The sequence below is a fragment of the Schistocerca serialis genome, chromosome 1 (genome assembly GCF_023864345.2).
Source record: "Schistocerca serialis cubense isolate TAMUIC-IGC-003099 chromosome 1, iqSchSeri2.2, whole genome shotgun sequence".
Classification (NCBI taxonomy): domain Eukaryota; kingdom Metazoa; phylum Arthropoda; class Insecta; order Orthoptera; family Acrididae; genus Schistocerca; species Schistocerca serialis.
In genome coordinates, this window is record NC_064638.1 from 1,057,560,312 (window position 1) to 1,057,578,967 (window position 18,656).

Consider the following 18,656-nt stretch of genomic DNA (forward strand, 5'->3'; position numbering starts at 1 on the left):
TCCTGTGTGGTCAACACTATCAGAGGATGTGCATAACCCACACAAATTTGGATCTATCTTTCACGACTTATGTGATTTGTCGTTAGATGCTTTTAGTTGATGAATAATCATTGCTGTCTGAGCACGAAAGGTATACGAAACAGACGTTCCGTAGCACATTAGAATATTCTCATCGATATAGAACAGCCTTCAAATTACAAATAAAGATTTGGAACTTACCTGTTGGTGTGGTATAACAGGCATTCATTTCACCTAGGAGACCATGCCTTCATACAAGATACAGTTTGTTGAATGTGACGAACCGATATTCCGATGGTGGAAGAAATACGAACCAGGAAATCGCTTGACCAATGCGAAATCGTATTTCAGCGGTCAGCGACCTGCCTTGAATAGAGTAAATGTTAATTAGTTCCAGTTTGTTAACTTATAAGTTTTCGGACATGTCCGAAAGAACAGACACCATATCCATTCAAGTATATAGTTCTGGCAATACCGGCCATGACCTTCTTCTTCTGTGCGGATGCACATATATTCCCCGAACTCTTACGGGACTTGGTAAGAATGTCTTTCATGAGTAATGAGTATGTTTGGGTGGGACATTACGAATGTAGTGTGTGGACATACGCAGAAGGCGTGCGCGAGGTATTCCCTGCAGCCGCGCTATCGTCTGTGCCCTCGGTGGCTCAGATATATAGAGCGTCTGCCATGTAAACAGGAGATCCCGGGTTCGAGTCCCGGTCGGCGCACACATTTTCACCTGTCTCCGTTGATATATATCAACGTTCGTCAGCAGCTGAAGGTGTTCAATTAATTCGAATTTCGTTCTAGACATCTGCAGGTCATCAATGGTGCCTGTTTTCTTCCGGACATGTCCGAAAGAACAGACACCACATCCATATAAGTATATCATTATGGAGACGTCGAAACTATGAGAAAAGCGATGTAAACGTGCTGGACAGTTATAACGTTAAAGGATTTGTCTTTAAAACGGGAATTATCTTGCATATCAGTCAGTTACATCTGCACATGCACATGCTTTCAATTGAAGCGGCAATCGGTCTAGAAAACAGATCCAAGACAGATGTCAGATTGGCAGCGTCTTCAAAACTTTTAGGAAACTATCCATTTAATTCTTTCAAGGTCATAATGAATTCTTCACACCTCGCGGTTTCTCTAAAGTCCTCTTAAAATGCAAGGTCTGCAATCCATTCTGGATGTTCTGATTTTCGTCTCTGCACCCATTTTCCCTTCATAGATTCAACAACAGTGAGTTTTAAATCAAAAAATCATTTCAGGCATGCTCCTTGACTTAGAAAATTGACTTTGCAGTAATATATTAAGTCTCCATAGTCTTCGTTTAGTTCCGACGAAAAATGTTGCAGCTGACAGCGGAATTATGCGCAACTTTAGAAATTTTATTATTCGTACCGCCAATTTCTTCACGTGCTCCATGCAAGCAAATCTGAAACAAGATGCTTATTGATGTACAGAAGAATGAATCCCATCTGTCGAACGTTGTAATCTTTTGCTCCTTCATTGCCAACTACATCTTTAAAATCTTTCTGCATGGTGTTGTAATATCGTTCAAGGCAAGTTTGTAGTACAGGTCGGTTATGTGACTGCATAGTATATCTTGAGAATTCTTATGTGCCTCTTCTGTCAATCTCCTCATTTTTAAAGTGTTGTGACGACAGATCGCTAGTGCCTCTTTTCGTGCAAATAGCCGCTGTATCTGTGAATGTCCTCCATACGACGAACAAATAGCGAAAGGTAAACAGCGGTGACACGACGATTCTGAGGGACTGAAGACAGTCGTGCTGTTCCGGGTACTAGAGATAAGGACGAACAAAGTCGAGACACTCTGGCTTTTGCCCTGTCGCGTCCTGCACACCCCGCCCGCGTGAAGTTTGGCACTCCATAGCCGGCCCTGCTTTAGTTGTTATTTGATATATAGTTTTACCGTAGAGGGCGCTAATCGAACCCTACAATATTTGGGAGCTCAGGAATGCGTCTATGCGATATGTGACTCAAAATTATAGGCACAACCTAGGCAGGATGCGCACGTAGTTGAAAATCCTTGGTAGAAACCTTCCGACATCTGTCTCCACTGCTCTCTGTTACCGTAATGGACACGAGAACGCGCGACTTATAGGTGCGTTTACCGTGGACATTACCATACGCTGATGATGTGGTGCTTGCGGCAGATCCACGGAGACTCTTAAAACTCAAGTCAAAACATGATCCGATCGCCTGCAAAGATTTGGTCTCTGTTTAGATATCCACAGGACTGAGTACCTCCAAACGATTCCATCTCCTGGAACTGTATAAATTAATGGAGTTTTTCTCGCCAAGGCGGACACATATCGCTATCTATGTACTCGACTACCAACAGCTGTATAAATAACGATATGCGAGCAGGAAACTGATTGTCTCGGGATAGGATATAACAGCCTTCTCAGTTGAATCTGTTTCGTCCACTCCCCCATATCAACCAATCTTAATCGAAACACTGCAGCATCCAGACCTCATATTGAAAAATGGGTTCTTAGTGCCGAGTTCTCTGGAAATTTGAGTCTTGGCTGCAATAAAGTCACATTCCTCTCCCCTTCTGGATGATATATATATATATTATAGGTAGAGATATCAACGTGCTACTTGATAAAATCTGCACAAATATTCCGTCAGATCTTGATAAGATTTTGAAGTGATGCAAAGACTGTCACCTTCTTTTAAATGTTCAGAAATGTAAAATTGTGCAAAACGAAAATAACATACCACGCTAGACTACAATATCAAAGAGTCACAAGTAGAATTGCTCAACTCATACAAATAAATGGTTCAAATGGCTCTGAGCACTATGGGACTCAACTGCTGAGGTCATCGGTCCCCTAGAACTTAGAACTACTTAAACCTAACTAACTTAAGGACATCACGCACATCCATGTCCGAGGCAAGATTCGAGCCTGCGACCGTAGCAGTCACGCGGTTCCAGACTGTAGCGCCTAGAACCGCTCGGCCACCAAGGCCGGCTCATACAAATACCTGGATGTAACAATTTATAGGGATATGAAGTAGAACAGTTACATAGTGTCAGGCGTAGATAAAGCCGCTGGCAGTTATGTTAAATGGTGTGATACTAGCGAACTGCAATCAGTTCACAAAGGAAATTGTTGGAAAACACTCGTGGGTGCCATCCTAGAATACTGATCAGTTGTATGGGCTCCGTACGAAAGACAAAAGTAGCTATTTTGCGTCAACGAACAGGGGTAGAGCTAATGGTCAGAGTTGCTTCGACTCACGTCACGCTGATGCTGGAAAAACTGAAATGCCAAGCGCTTAAAGATAGATGCAAACTATCCTCTGAAAGCTTGCTTATAAAGTTTCAATACCCAGCTTTAACCATTTAAGTGCCACTGGTGGAAGTGTATACCATTCATCATACAGGTTATGGCGTACTTTATTTAATACAGAAAATCGATTTTATCGGTATTAATATATTCACAACAATTTCTCCGATGAATGTAAATACCATTTGTATGTTTCTAGGTTGGTAGGTTTGAGATGCCGGTAAAAAGAGAATAATGGTAAAAATATTTACCAATGGTCTTCGAGGCACTCGTCTTCAGAGCTGGTTTTGTATCCAGTTAGCATTTGCTACCTGTGGATTATTGATCTGACAACTTCTGATACAAACGATGGTACGTGTAGTTCACAGCAACATTTTCTACGTTACGGGAATAGCATGTAAGAATATTTAAATCGTGTGTAGGCATATTTACACTTAGTTTTCTTCCACTACGTAAATGGAAACAAACAGATTGTCGTGATTCAGCTCCTGATTACATGCAGCTAAACTGATAATATGCTGGAACTGCTGCTTCTAGTGAAGAATGAGCACTGCAGATAATAATGTTTCTTAAATGATCTCCAAAATGCATTGCCGCTGACAGTGCGCATGTGGGATGATTACTGAAAATACCCTCTAAGACAAAAAAAAAAAAAAAAAACCGCTCCGGTAAGAAATTATCATAATGGGACAGAAATCGTAGAGTTGACACACATATACAGACAAGAAATTATCCCAATTTCAGAACAAGTGGATGATTTATTCAAGAGAAAGAACACAAATTCAACAAAACGGGTTGGTCCAAGTCAGGCACTTATCAAGCAGTTTTTTCGGCTTGGCAGAGTTATGGGATGTCCTTCTGAGGGACATAATGCCAAATTCTCTCCAAGTGTTGCGCTGGATCGTCAAAATCCCGAGATGATAGGAGGGCCCTGTCCATAATGCTCCAAATTTCTCAACTGGGATGAGATCCGGAGACCTTATGGTCAAGGTAGGGTTAGGAAGCACGAAGGAAGGCAGTAGAAACTCTCTCCGTGGGCGGGCGGGCGTTACCTTCCTGAAATATAAGCACAGGTTGGCTTGCCATGAAGGCAATAAAACTGGGCGTAGAATATTGTCGACGTACCGCTGTGTTATAAAGGCGTTGCATATAACAACTAAAGGGTCCTGTTATGAACAGAAATGGCACCCCACACCATCACTCCTGTTTGTCGGGCCATGTGGCGGGTGACAGTGAGATTGGTATCCCAGCGCTGTCTGGAACGTCTCTAGACGAGTCTTCGTTCATAGCGGGACTCATCACTGAAGACAATTCTACTCCAGTCAGTGAGACTCCAGACACCGACGAAGATGTGACCTCTTCAGCAGCGGCATGAGTTGTGCACCACATTCTTATGTTTTGGTGATTCATCCTCACGAAGAATTCCCATGAGGAAAGCCATATTTGCGTCAGAAATGTCTCCCACAGCAGCTAGTTGGTCCACGGCTGGTGAGATGACGGTACATGACATCATAAGGTCTTTGGCGGCAGGTGTAGGAGCAGAATGTTGCGAACGTCCTGCCCGCATCTCGTGGTCGTGCGGTAGCGTTCTCGCTTCCCACGCCCGGGTTCCCGGGTTCGATTCCCGGCGGGGTCAGGGATTTTCACTGCCTCGTGATGGCTGGGTGTTGTGTGCTGTCCTTAGGTTAGTTAGGTTTAAGTAGTTCTTAGGGGACTTATGACCACAGCAGTTGATCCCATAGTGCACAGAGCCATTTGAACCATTTTTTGCGAACGTCCGGGGACAAGAGACGGAAAGCGCAAAAAAGCCATCTCGCCCGGATCGCGGTGGCGTTGCTGTTTAAAAATGGCGACGCGATAGGCAATACTTGTAACATGCGCCAAGCACCCTCCGCAGAACGTGGGCGCCTGTGCCGATGTCCAACTTGCGAAACAGGAGATTCGTCCGTTTACCTTCTTTGAGATTAAACTCGCGTCCAGAGTTTCGTCCATTTCCGAACCACGGGTACTGTAAATAGCGGGCCGAAAGGGGCTGCCGACGAGGCAAGAGTCGTCGGACGGCGATTCGCCACATCTTCAGCTTCTTCGTTCAGGTCCGTACTCTGCCGCATCGTAACTCGGAATGAGATGAGTAAGCGAGCGTGATGCCAAGGCTGGAAACCATCGTCCATACAGGCCCCCGTACCATACACGTCGTTTGCGCTGCCCACCACAGGCAGTGCCCCGAAGACTATAGTAGAACACCGGCGCCAACGACATATCACATTCAAAGATTATCCTCAAACACTCGTAACGGCCGCACCTAACAACATTGTGTTTGATGCGAGATAGTACGAGGTTCCACGTTCTACTAAGGGAAATATTATTGTCTCTGTTAATTAAAATGCACTATATAGGACGACCGTTTCCAGCCTTGGCATCAGTTTTCAGCGGGGGTAAGCAGCAGCTTCTCTCCTGAAGATGAAGAACAAGTTGATCCCCCGAAATATCAAGTCGTTGATTTTACGAACCGTCTGGAAGCCCGAGGAGTCCACCAACAATTATGTCGAAAAGGCCTACGCAGACAGATGATGTTTCTTGGCTTATTTTAGAACATGAGGACTCGGAATTTTGCTGGCTATGTTTCTCAAGAAGCAAATTGTCTTTGTTACAACGTTTCCAAGTGCAATTTATTATTTCTGAGACTCACCTCTTCCTTGAATCTCTTCCATGCCTTCCCTTTATCTAATTTATTAAGAGTCACAGACGGAAGAATAGTACTGAAGATCTATGACCTCTTTCCTGAGTGAATTACACTTCGTGAAGATTTTTCCAATTTGCCCATTGACGAGATATACGTAGTCTTTCCACCTTAACTCTCTCTCAGCAGATACTCCTTCATGCTGGGACTCATTCCAATGACTAATTGCTGATTACGTAGTCACACAGAAACGTAAGTGTCCCTGCATTTACTAATTCTGCATTACACTTGTTTATGTTGCGTCAGAAGCCATTTGTCTTCTTAGGGCGCTGATGGCCTGCAACTCTCGTGTTTCCAACGATGTCATTTCCTTGTACACAACGACATCCACGAACAGCCTAGTAGGCATGCAGATGCTATACAAATGCTAGACAACAGGTCATTTATGAGTATCGTGAACGACAGTGGTCTTGTGACTTTTCACGCTTTTCCAACGGATATGTTGCAAATTCCAATTCCAATTCCATTCCAATCCCAAAGAGAGCAAATGTTCACAGATGTGAAAATTACCGAACTATCAGTTTAATAAGTCACAGCTGCAAAATACTAACGCGATTTCTTTGCAGACGAATGGAAAAAAATGGTAGAAGCCGACCTCGGGGAAGATCATTTTGGATTCCGTAGAAATATTGGAACACGTGAAGCAATACTGACCTTACGACTTATCTTAGAAGAAAGATTAAGGAAAGGCTAACCTACGTTTCTAGCATTTGTAGACTTAGAGAAAGCTTTTGACAATGTTGACTGGAATACTCTCTTTCAAATTCTGAAGGTGGCAGGGGTAAAATACAGGGAGCGAAAGGCTATTTACAATTTGTACAGAAACCAGATGGCAGTTATAAGAGTCGAGTGGCATGAAAGGGAAGCAGTGGTTGGGAAGGGAGTGAGACAGGTTTGTAGCCTCTCCCCGATGTTATTCAATCTGTATATTGAGCAAGCAGTAAAGGAAACAAAAGAAAAATTCGGAGTAGGTATTCAGATCCAGGGAGAAGAAATAAAAACTTTGAGGTTCGCCGATGACATTATAATTCTGTCAGAGACAGCAAAGGACTTGGAAGAGCAGTTGAACGGAATGGACAGTGTCTTGAAAGGGGGGTATAAGATGAACAGCAACAAAAGCAAAGCGAGGATAATGGAATGTAGTCGAATGAAGTCGGGTGATATTGAGGGAATTAGATAAGGAAATGAGACACTTAAAGTAGTAAAGGAGTTTAGCTGTGTGGGGAGCAAAATAACTGATGATGGTCGAAGTAGAGAGGATATAAAATGTAGACTGGCAATGGCATGGAAAGCGTTTCTGAAGAAGAGAAATTTGTTAACATCGAGTATAGATTTGTCAGGAAGTCGTTTCTGAAAGTATTTGTATGGAGTGTAGCCATGTATGGAAGTGAAACGTGGACAATAAATAGTTTGGACAAGAAGAGAATAGAAGCTTTCGAAATGTGGCGCTACAGAAGAATGCTGAAATTAGATGGGTAGATCACGTAACTAATGAGGAGGTATTGAATAGAATTGGGGAGAAGAGGAGTTTGTGGCACAACTTGACAAGAAGAAGGGACCGGTTGGTAGGACATGTTCTGAGGCATCAAGGGATCACACATTTAGCATTGTAGGGCAGCGTGGAGGGTAAAAATCGTAGAGGGAGAACAAGAGATGAATACACTAAGCAGATTCAGAAGGATGTAGGTTGCCGTAAGTACTGGGAGATGATGCAACTTGCACAGGATAGGGTAGCATGGAGAGCGGCATCAAACCAGTCTCAGGACTGAAGACCACAACAACAACAACATGTTGAAAATACACTCCTCGGGTTTGCCGCCGGATCATAATGTGCGAATCCTACAGTATTTCGTCGATACAGCTTTTCGACATCTCTAGCTGGGGATAGATCCTGATGTCACTGCTACAAGACACGGCTGACTATAATCGATCAGCGACATTGACTTATGAGGTTAGGAATAGGCAATATGCGTACTTGGGAAGACGCTCGCAGTTGTACGAAAGCGGCGCTCTTAGTGACCCCCTGCCAGGAGCCGCAGAAAGGCCTTCCGCCCGTGCGCTGTGGGCAAAGATGATAGAGGCACTGCTCGACGACCCTGCTTATCACAAGTAAGAGGGGATCAGACGGGCAGGCTCCACGGAAGAACATTACACCTTCTCTAGAAGAATTCTAACTAAAGCCATTTGAGTTTGCAACAAGAGGCTGCAGTTCGGCCAGAACTATGCAGCCTACCGAATATACGAAAGGATAGGTCTCCTCTTCAGCAATGAAGCCCAACCTGTTTCCTGGATAAATATCTTACTTCACTGTCGGGGTCCCTCGTAGGCAAATGTAACCATCACATCCAGAATTCAGAGAACTTCACAGGCCGCCTGTAGACACTTAAGCTATAATCGTCGGATATTTTCGTTAGCTTTGACGTTATGTCTTCACTCACGAAAGTGCCTCTGCAGGACTCGTTAGTGCTTATCAGCAGCAAGTTTGTGAAAGACATAGTGGCATTGTTAAGCACGTGCTTACTTCAACTTATTTTATTCAGGAACCAATATTTGGAACAAGTGGACGGTGTCGCCATGGGAAGCCCTGTCTCCCATGATGCTCAACTATTTTATGGAAGACTGAGGAAAAAGCACTACAGTCAGCAAGTATCACACCTTCCTGCTTCCGGCGGTATGTAGACGATACAGTTGGGGGTGTGGTCCCACGGAATAGAGACTACCCGTGTTTCTCCGGCATCTGAACTCGCTCCATCCGAATATACAGTTCACCATGGAAGTGGAGAAAGATAGTATCTTACCATTCATGGATGTCATGGTTAGAAGAAAAGCCGACGGTGCACTGGGACGTAGTGTCTACCGAAAACCAACTCAGACAGAGTTATATTTGTAGACCGCAAGCTGCCATCGTCCTGCACAATGCGCTAGCGTCTTTCGCTTTTTAGTACGTAGAACCTCTGGTCTCAGAAACGCACAGGCGGCATGATAAGCTACAACACCTAAGAACGACATTCCAACAGACCGGCTATTCTGTTTGACAGATACGCTATGCATTCCATTCTAAGCAGGTTCAGAGCAGGGATTTAAACGACGATGCCGAGGCGTTCCTGCCGTATTTCGGCGGCGTGTCTTCAAGAATAGAAAGAATCCTCAAGAAACACTACAACAAGTGTGTTCTTCGGCCATCAGCAAAATTGAGGAATCGGTTGTGTTCAGTGAAAGATGATCTTGGCCTAAGGAAACGTGGCGTGTATGAGATCCCCTGCCAATGTGAGAAATCTTGTATTGGACGGACATGCAGAACTGTGCAAGATCGTTGTGTTGAACATCATCACCACACACGCCTGGGCAACCTCATATATCAGCGGTAGTGGAGCGTTGCTTGGACACGAGGCATCGCATGTTTCACAGGAAGACTGAAGTTTTATCCTCAGCATCATCTTTCTGGGACTGTGTTCTTAAGGAGGGTCGTACATATCCGTAACGGCGGACAGTCTTATGAACAGAGAAGCAGGTTTTCAATTAAGCGAGGCCTGGAATCCAGCATTGGCTGCCATTAAATCAAAACAGAAGAAACAGTAACTTACGATCCATGACTCGATTCAGCGCACTCTTGAGATTTAATTCAGTGTTTAGCCGCAGGAGCGTCCGGCAGCACAGTCGTTGCCCACAGCGCTCGTGCGGAAGACCTTTCAGTGGCTCCCGGTAGGGGCCACTAGGAGCGCCGCTTTCCTCCCAACTGCAAGCGTCTTTCCGCGCACGCGTATTGCCTGCTCCTCGCCTGATAAATATCGACGACGGCGCTCGACAGTCATCAGTCGTGTCTTGTAGCAGTGTCAGCAGCAGCCACCACCACCTGGAGATGACGAACAGTGCTATCGACGAAATATTGCGGGATTCGTCCAGCAGCATCCAGCAGCATATCCGAGGAGTGCATTTGCTACAGTGGTCTTATCACACTACTTTTTAGTTAGACATACGCTATTTTTGCTTCCTCACTAAGTGAAACAAAGGAAGTCTTCATTTCATCTGTGTATCTGTTCGAGTATTCCACATGCACGTATTTTCTAAACGTCGTTTTAGAAGTGTATCGAAAATTTTCTGGAAGTCAAGAAACATGGCATCAATCAAAGTTTATCTGCAGCTTCCGAGGTCTCACATACTGACGAATCTTTGTTTCACATACTCGGTGGTTGCGGAAACAATCTTGAGTCCCACGTAGGAGTTGTTAAGGGCTCCAGGAAGGTTATAATACGAGCGTCTGACGTATTACAAGACATGGGGAACAATGCAATACACTTTCGGATCTAAAACACGGACGCCACTACGCAAAGCGGAATTGATCACTATATGCCACGAGAGGTGTACTCACAAGTATGAAAGCAGATGGGGAGTACAGTGTTGTAAATAGACAAGCAGCAGCAGCAGAATGGGTCGGTGAGAATAGTTCCCTGCCGTCGAATGTGGGATAATCATTGGATGTCACCTGAGTAGCAGATTCATCTGATACATTTCAACCATTCTAAAGCTGCTCAAGTCGACTGCTGATGATGTAATTGTGAAGTGGAAACACGAAGAACAACAACAGCTAAACAAGGACCAAGCAGCTCTGATGAAATGACGAACTAGGACCCTCGAGCACTGCGAAGGGTGACTGTAAAAAATCGCATGAAATCAGGGGAAGGAACCATTTATGAGTTCCAGAGTGCTACCAACAGCCCAGCTAGCACAATGACAGTGAGTAGGGAATTCAAAAAGGATAAGCTGTAACGATCAAACAGGTCCTCATAAGCCACACATTTCTGTAGTCAGTGCAAAGCGTCGCTTGAGGCTGAATAAAGAGCTACGTCTCTGGACAATAGATGACTGGAAACAAGAGATATTGGGTGATGAATGACGGTAATAAAACTAAACTCCGTCCCTATAGGGCATGAAGGCCCTTTGGTACCGACCGTCCGCCGCGTCATCCTCAGCCCACAGGCGTCACTGAATGCGGATATGGAGGGGCATGTGGTCAGCACGCCGCTCTCCCGGCCATATGTCAGTTTACGAGACCGGAGTCGCCACTTCTCAACCAAGTTCTCCCCAGTTTGCCTCACAAGGGCTGAGTGCACCCCGATTGCCAACAGCGCTCAGCAGACTGGTTGGTCATCCATGCTAGTTGTAGCCCAGCCCGGGAGAGTTTAACTTCGCAGATCTGATGGGAACCGGTGTTACCACTGCGGCAAGGCCGTTGGCTGATGAATGACGGTATACCCTATGGAAATAAGATGGAAGGGTTTGAGTGTGGTGAATGCCTGTAGAACGTTATCTGCCATCATGTGTAGTGCCAACAGAGAAGTATGAAGGAGGTTGTGTTGCGTTATTGAGGAGTTTTTCGTGGTTGTAGTCCTTTTATTGCGCATAAAAAATTGTAGTGAGGAAAGACATGACAATACAAATATGTTCCAGCATCGAGTACTGCGTACAGTACCAAGAACAGACAGAAAGTGATGACTGTTTTTGTCGGCATGACAATGTACGCTGTCATAAAGCAGTATCTTTGAGGGAATAGTTTCCAGACAAAAGCACAGACATACCTGAAGCTGACTGGCGTGTCCGGAGTGACGACCTGAAACCAAAAGAACATCATGGTCGCAGGTTCGAATCCTGTCTCGGGCATGGATGTGTGTGATATCCTTAGCTTAGTTAGGTTTAAGTAGTTCTAAGTTCTAGGGGGCTGATTACCTCATATGTTAAGTCCCATAGTGCTCAGAGCCATTTGAACCAATTGATGAGTAAGAATGTCGCTCCAGATCCCAGCGTCTCACGTCAACACCTTCTCTGGTTTTGGCTCCCGAGGAAGAATGGGCTACCATTACGTTCAGACACCTCGCTGAAAGTGTGGCCAGCATAGTTGGTGCCGTTATAAAGCCGAAGGGCGGACAGGCCCCATATTATTGTCCACTTGGAGGTTTCCGGGTACATTTGATCAGATACTATACTCGTACTTCTCGGCGGTGATCTTTTTATAGACTGGAACTATCTGCAACATTCTGCAGTACTGTTGCTGCAGCAACATATAGTAAACTACTGCTAGAAGAACGGCCAGTTGCTTCACAAACTCAGTACAGAATTTGGTACCTCATAAAATCCTACTTGTTTGTCGACAGAGTAGAGTTATTTTCTTCCTATTTAGGTAGGATTATACACGTATACATAAAAATTAATGTCAGTGAAGATACGACAATGAGCAATTAATGTAATGTATTTGTGTATATGAACAAGTCTATAATTTTCGAGCGAGGTGGCAAACCGTTTAGCAAACTGGACTCGTATTCGGGAGGACGACTGTTTAAACACCATCCGAAATAGAAGGATATACGAAAGAATTTAATCCCCATTAGGACTGTAGTTGTCCGTGATTTCTCCATATCGCTCTAGGAAATGCTGGGACGTTTCCTCTGATAAGTTAGCGGCCGATTTTAATCTCCCCATCCTCTCCTAATTCGAATTCGTGCTCCATCTCTAATGACCTCCTCATCGATGGGACGTTAAACTCTAATTTTTCTTCCTTCCTCCTTGAAATCTGTAATTTCATGGCTACACTCATGGTCTGTCACAAACGGGATGCATCAGTTTCGAGGTGAAGGGTCATACTAAAGAAGAACAAAGCAGTCGTATGGCATTGTTTGCTGGTAGGCCAAGAGGGGTGACATGATATATTGCAAACAATCGACGGAGACCAGCAGGCAGATTCCATATTCCTAGATTTCCGAAAAGCTTATGTCACTGTGACTCATTGCAGACTGTTAAGGAAGGTACGAGCATGTGGAATAGGATACCAGATATGTGTGTGACTCGAAGACTTCTTAACTAACAGAACCCAGTATATTTTCCTAGATGGTAAGGAGTGGCCCAGGGAAGTGTGATGGGTCGCTATTATTTTCTACACATGTAAATGATCTGGTGGACAGGGTGAGCAGCAGTCTGCGACTGTGTGTGCTGGTGACGCTCTGGTATACGGTACGATGTTGAAGTTGAGTTCAAAAATGGCTCTGACCACTATGGTACTTAACAGCTGAGGTCATCAGTTCCCTAGAACTTAGAACTACTTAAACCTAACTAACCTGCCCGAGGCAGGATTCGAACCTGCGACCGTAGCGGTCGCGCGGTTCCAGGCTCAAGCGCCTAGAACAGCTCGGCCACACGGGCAGCGCAATGAACAGGTTCATATATCTATTAACACAGAGCAACTGACAGGTTTCTGCTCGACAAATGAGGAAAATGTGCAAGATAGACGGTTAATACAAAACACATAAATGTAAGAAGTATTTCTCATCCAGTACGCAGTCACCATCCTCCACGTGCCGAACGCAACGGGGAAGCACCTTGATGCAGCTGCAGCTGAGAGAAGCGACCTTGGCATATACTATCGTAGGTCGTGATTGTGTTTACAATCTTTCCTTGAGGAAGTAAAACTATTGACTTTATAAACAGGAACGTAAAGAAGTAAAGTTATGGAACAGTGATTGAACTGAAGTACATTGTATACGGAATATTTACTCTGACTTCATAACCTTGCGTTTGTTTTAGTATTATTTCTTCATTCAATTCTAAACAGTCTCTGTCCCGTTAAATGTAGATTGTATTATCTAAGCAGCACTGCTATAAGTTCGTGAAGTTTTCTTGTAGCAACATGCTAGTGTTTGCTAAACAAATAGTTATTCAGATTTAGGTCGCCGAACTTTTATGAATATTCTTATGTTCTGTTCCTGGTTATTACCCGATTCTTAGCGCTCCTTTTATTGTGTAGTGTTTTCATCATCGCCCTCAGTGAAGTTTCGGGAGCAACCATCGCGGTTTATACTCTTAAGGGACTGCTGCGGGGATGCAGACCAAAGTACATGCATGTAGGAAATCTTTAGTTCAGCAAACCTCGAAGCTTCCTTTACGCATGCAGTTGTTGCATCTTCTCTGCGCTAAAGAAAGCTAAATCGCCACTTGCTCAAGTACTCACCACATCGGAGTCGAATTACCTAATAAATCACGCCATTTTCGGGAAAGAAACGCTGCTCTGAATACTGTGTGTACACTGCCGCAGAAAAAGAATTAGTACACATGGAAAGATGACATTTTAACTCGATGATGGCATATGCCACCTGAGGATAGTATATGTACTGATAATGTCGCCCGCCAACAGATAGCATAACGATATAGCTACCAGAGTGCCGTCTGTGTCTACTCCACTGTTAATAACAGGTTCACAACATTTCATGTCGACACGTCTGGGATCACAAGCCCTCTTATCTGTGCTGTGGTAATTGTACGATCTGCCATGCTGTCTTTACAGTGCGACGATCCTAGTGGGCATCTGTGCTGCGCGGCTGTGCAGAATTCCGTCTACGGGTATGAAAATGTTGACGTGACCACTGATAGCAGCATCGATGCACCACTGACGCAACACGAGCATGGAAATACACACCTCTAGTCCGTCTTCCGCTCACTCCACAGTATAAATGTGCACTGCTCCACTTGTGCCGTCAGAGGACCACTTGGAATGGCGCGCTGTGGTCTTCAGCGATGAAAGCACATTCTGTCTGCCAGCAAACGTTGATTGTTTTAGCATATGACGTAGACCTGGTGATCACTGTCACGTATAGTGCATTGGTCCGAGACACATTGGCCCCACCCGGGCTTGGGACGCAATAAGCTACAGCTGTCGTTCGCCTTTGTTGTTTCTGGAGGGCACGCTAACCAGCGCTTGGTACGTGCAAAACCTTGTTAGATCCGTTCTTCTGTCGTTCTTGCAACAGGAAGGCGATATGTTGTTCCAACAGGGTCATGCTCGAAACTTCCTGGCGGATTAAAACTGTGTGCCGGACCGAGACTCGAACGCGGGACCTTTGCCTTTCGCGGGCAAGTGCTCTACCAACAGTTACCCAAGCACGACTCACGCCGCGTCCTCACAGCTTTAATTCTGCCAGAACCTCGTCTCCTACCTTCCAAACTTTACAGAAGCTCTCCTGCGAAACTTGCAGAACTAGCACTCCTGAAAGAAAGGATATTGCGGTGACATGGCTTAGCCACAGCCTAGGAGATGTTTCCAGAATGAGATTTTCACTCTGCAGCGGAGCGTGCGCTGATATGAAACTTCCAGGCAGATTAAAACTGTGTGCCGGACTGAGACTCGAACTCGGAACCTTTGCCTTTCGCGGGCAAGCGGAGCGTTCCGAAATCAGACATGGGGGGGGGGGGGGGGGGGAAGGAGCGGATGGACGGATGGGGAGGGACAGATGGACAGAGAGAGGGGCTAGGATTAGACGAACAGAAAGAGGAGGAGATAAACAGAAGTACAGGAAGAGCCAGACAGAGTGAGGGTCGCGGGGATGGGCAGAGAGAATGAGAAGGAGGGGCTGGAATAATAGAAGACTGGAACACATACATATCGTGGCAATGCCCGGTACTGAGCTAGGAGACCGATAAAAGGATAGTGTGATACGACAGGAGAAAGAGAAGAGCAGGAGATGGGCAGAGAGAAGGGGAGGATAAGACGGACAGACAAGTAAGGAGCAAATTAGCACAGGGGGTTGGAGTAAATGAACGGAGGAAGGAAAGAGGAGAAGATGATCAGAGAAGGGAGGAAAGAGGAACAGTGGAAGGGGTGAGAAGGTGATGTGCAAAGAGAGAGGGAGGAGGAAAGCACAGAATACTTCAATAAATGGTTCAAATGGCTCTGAGCACTATGGAACTTAACTTCTGAGGTCATCAGTCCCCTAGAACTTAGAACTACTTAAACCTAACTAACGTAAGGACACACACACATCCATGCCCGAGGCAGGATTCGAACCTGCGACCGTAGCGGTCGCGCGGTTCCAGACTGTAGCGCCTAGAGCCGCTCGGCCACTCCGGCCGGCGAATACTTCAATAGCCCGTAATTTATTTTCTAATGGATTAAGTACATAACTGCGCTTATTTTGAAGTAACCTTCCCAATATAGGAACTCTCTTAGATAATGTATTACTCATAGACAGGTTGTTATGAAGGCGCTTGTGTGTTACTTTTCTAAAATTTTGGAGAATACTGGAGAAATTAAATCGGAAGGAGTTAGATGGTATTTATTTACTTCTTTCTTGGCAGTGGTTCAACATATTTCAGCCATTCGGTAGATGTTCCAGTGATATATGACCGTTTACACAAGTAACACTAAACTCAGTAAAACACTCATTAATTAATTACAGGTCGCAAAATATATCGCGCAATCAAAAAGATACAAGTCTGAGTCAGCGAAAGGAGAACCGCTGAATCTGTGCTCCCTACCAGAGCGCCGAAGCACCATCCTCGCCGCTAGTGGGACACGGGCAGACGCGTGCGTGACGACAGAGTGAGCAAAATCACGCGTCGATCGTCCACTGTACTCAGTCGCGCTGAAAACTGGAAAATGGAGGCTTTAAAGGAAGAGAAAAGGGGTGAGCGTGTTCCTAACAGCGGAAGAGTGCGGGGAACAGAGATCCATCAAAGAATAGCCCAAATATACGAAGAACACTGCATGTCCGTTGCAAGGGCCAAGGCGAGGCAGAAGCGATTCAAAGGAGGACGGACGTTGTCGGCTAATGACGCGAGATCTAGAAAACTACATCATATTTCCTATACTGTCGTCTAGCAGTAGGATGCTCTCATTACTGGAGACCGGCGAGTTACGTTTTTAGCCATTGCCCCAGAGGTGAGACTGAACGTCGAAGTTGGAACGGACATACGGTACTCTCCATATAGTTGTGCAATTCTTCGTTGAATTTCCATTCCTCGTATTCCTTCCGCTGTGACGAAATGCAGCATGCCTCTTTTCTCTTCTTTTGAAACCTTAATTTCTCGGTTTTAGGCACTAAAGAGGGCAATGAGCGGTCGACGCATGTACATATTCACCCTGTCGTCACTTGGATGTGTGTCCATGTCCCTCTAGTGGCGAGTTCGGGGCTTTAGCATCGTCTTCCTTAGGCAATGGCATGACGATCAGTTTTGTGTCTTTCATTTTACAGCCTCCCGCTCATTTTTTTCCGAATGCCTATTGCAAAACTGGCTCCAAAAGTACGCTACTGGCCATTAAAATTGCTACACCACGAAGATGACTTGCTACAGACGAGAAATTTAACCGACAGGAAGAAGATGCTGTGATATGCAGATGATTAGCTTTTCAGAGCATTCACACAAGGTTGGCGCCGGTGACGACACCTACAACGTGCTGACATGAGGAAAGTTTCCAACCGATTTCTCATACACAAACAGCAATAGACCGGCGTTGCCTGGCGAAACGTTGTTGTGATGCGTAATGTAAGGAGAAGACATTGATAAAGGTCGGATTGTAGCCTATCGCGATTGCGGTTTATCGTATCGCGACATTGCTGCTCGCGTTGGTCGAGATCCAATGACTGTTAGCAGAATATGGAATCGGTGGGTTCAGGAGGGTAATACGGAACGACGTGCTGGATCCCAACGGCCTCTATCACTAACAGTCGAGATGACCGGCATCTTATCCGCATGGCTGTAACGGATCGTGCAGCCACGTCTCGATCACTAAGTCAACAGATGGGGACGTTTACAAGGCAACAACCATCTGCACGAACAGTTCAACGACGTTTGCAGCAGCATGGAATATCAGCTCAGATACCATGGCTGCGGTTACCCTAGACGCTGCATCACAGACAGAAGCGCCTGCGATGGTGTGCTCAACGACGAACCTGGGTGCACGAATGGCAAAACGTCATTTTTTCGGATGAATCCAGGTTCTGTTTACAGATCATGATGGTCGCATCCGTGTTTGGCGACATCGCGGTGAACGCACATTGGAAGCATGTATTCGTCATCGCCATACTGGCGTATCACCTGGCGCGATGGTATGGGGTGCCATTGGGTACACGTCTCGGTCAGCTCTTGTTCGCATTGATGGCACTTTGAACAGTGGACGTTACATTTCAGATGTGATACGACCCGTGGCTCTGCCCTTCTTTCGATCCCTGCGAAATCCTACATTTCAGCAGGATAATACACGACCGCATGTTGCGGGTCCTGTACGGGCCTTTCTGGATACAGAAAATGTTGCACTGCTGTCCTGGTCAGCGCATTCTCCAGATCTGTCACCAATTGAAAACGTCTGGTCAATGGTAGCCGAGCAACTGGCTCGTCACAATACGCCAGTCACTACTCTTGATGAACTGTGGTACCATGTCGAATCTGTACCTGTACACGCCATCCTTGCTCTGTCTGACTCAATGCCCAGGCGTATCAAGGCCGTTATTACGGCCAGAGGTAATGATTTCTCATGATCTATGCACCCAAATTGCGTGAAAACGTAATCACAAGTCAGTTCTAGTATATTTGTCCAATGAATACCCATGTATCATCTGCATTTCTTCTTGGTGTAGCAATTTTAATGGCCAGTAGTGTATTTCATGCATCTTAAGGTAGGAAAGTAAACATAACATCATCCGCATGTGGGGTAGGTGGAAGTTGGATTGCCTATGTAAATGTGCGTTAGATATTTTTGGTGGCAATTTTATTTTGTCTGTCCTGTACAAGTAGAAATAGAGTCTTGAATG

General features: G+C 45.4%; 1 protein-coding gene across 1 annotated transcript in view; it reads left to right on the top strand.

Annotated features, from left to right (window-relative positions):
• Positions 1-18,656, top strand: part of LOC126415487 (phospholipase B1, membrane-associated-like) — a 139,823-nt gene that overhangs the window by 54,170 nt on the left and 66,997 nt on the right. The gene's annotated exons all lie outside the window — the stretch shown is intronic.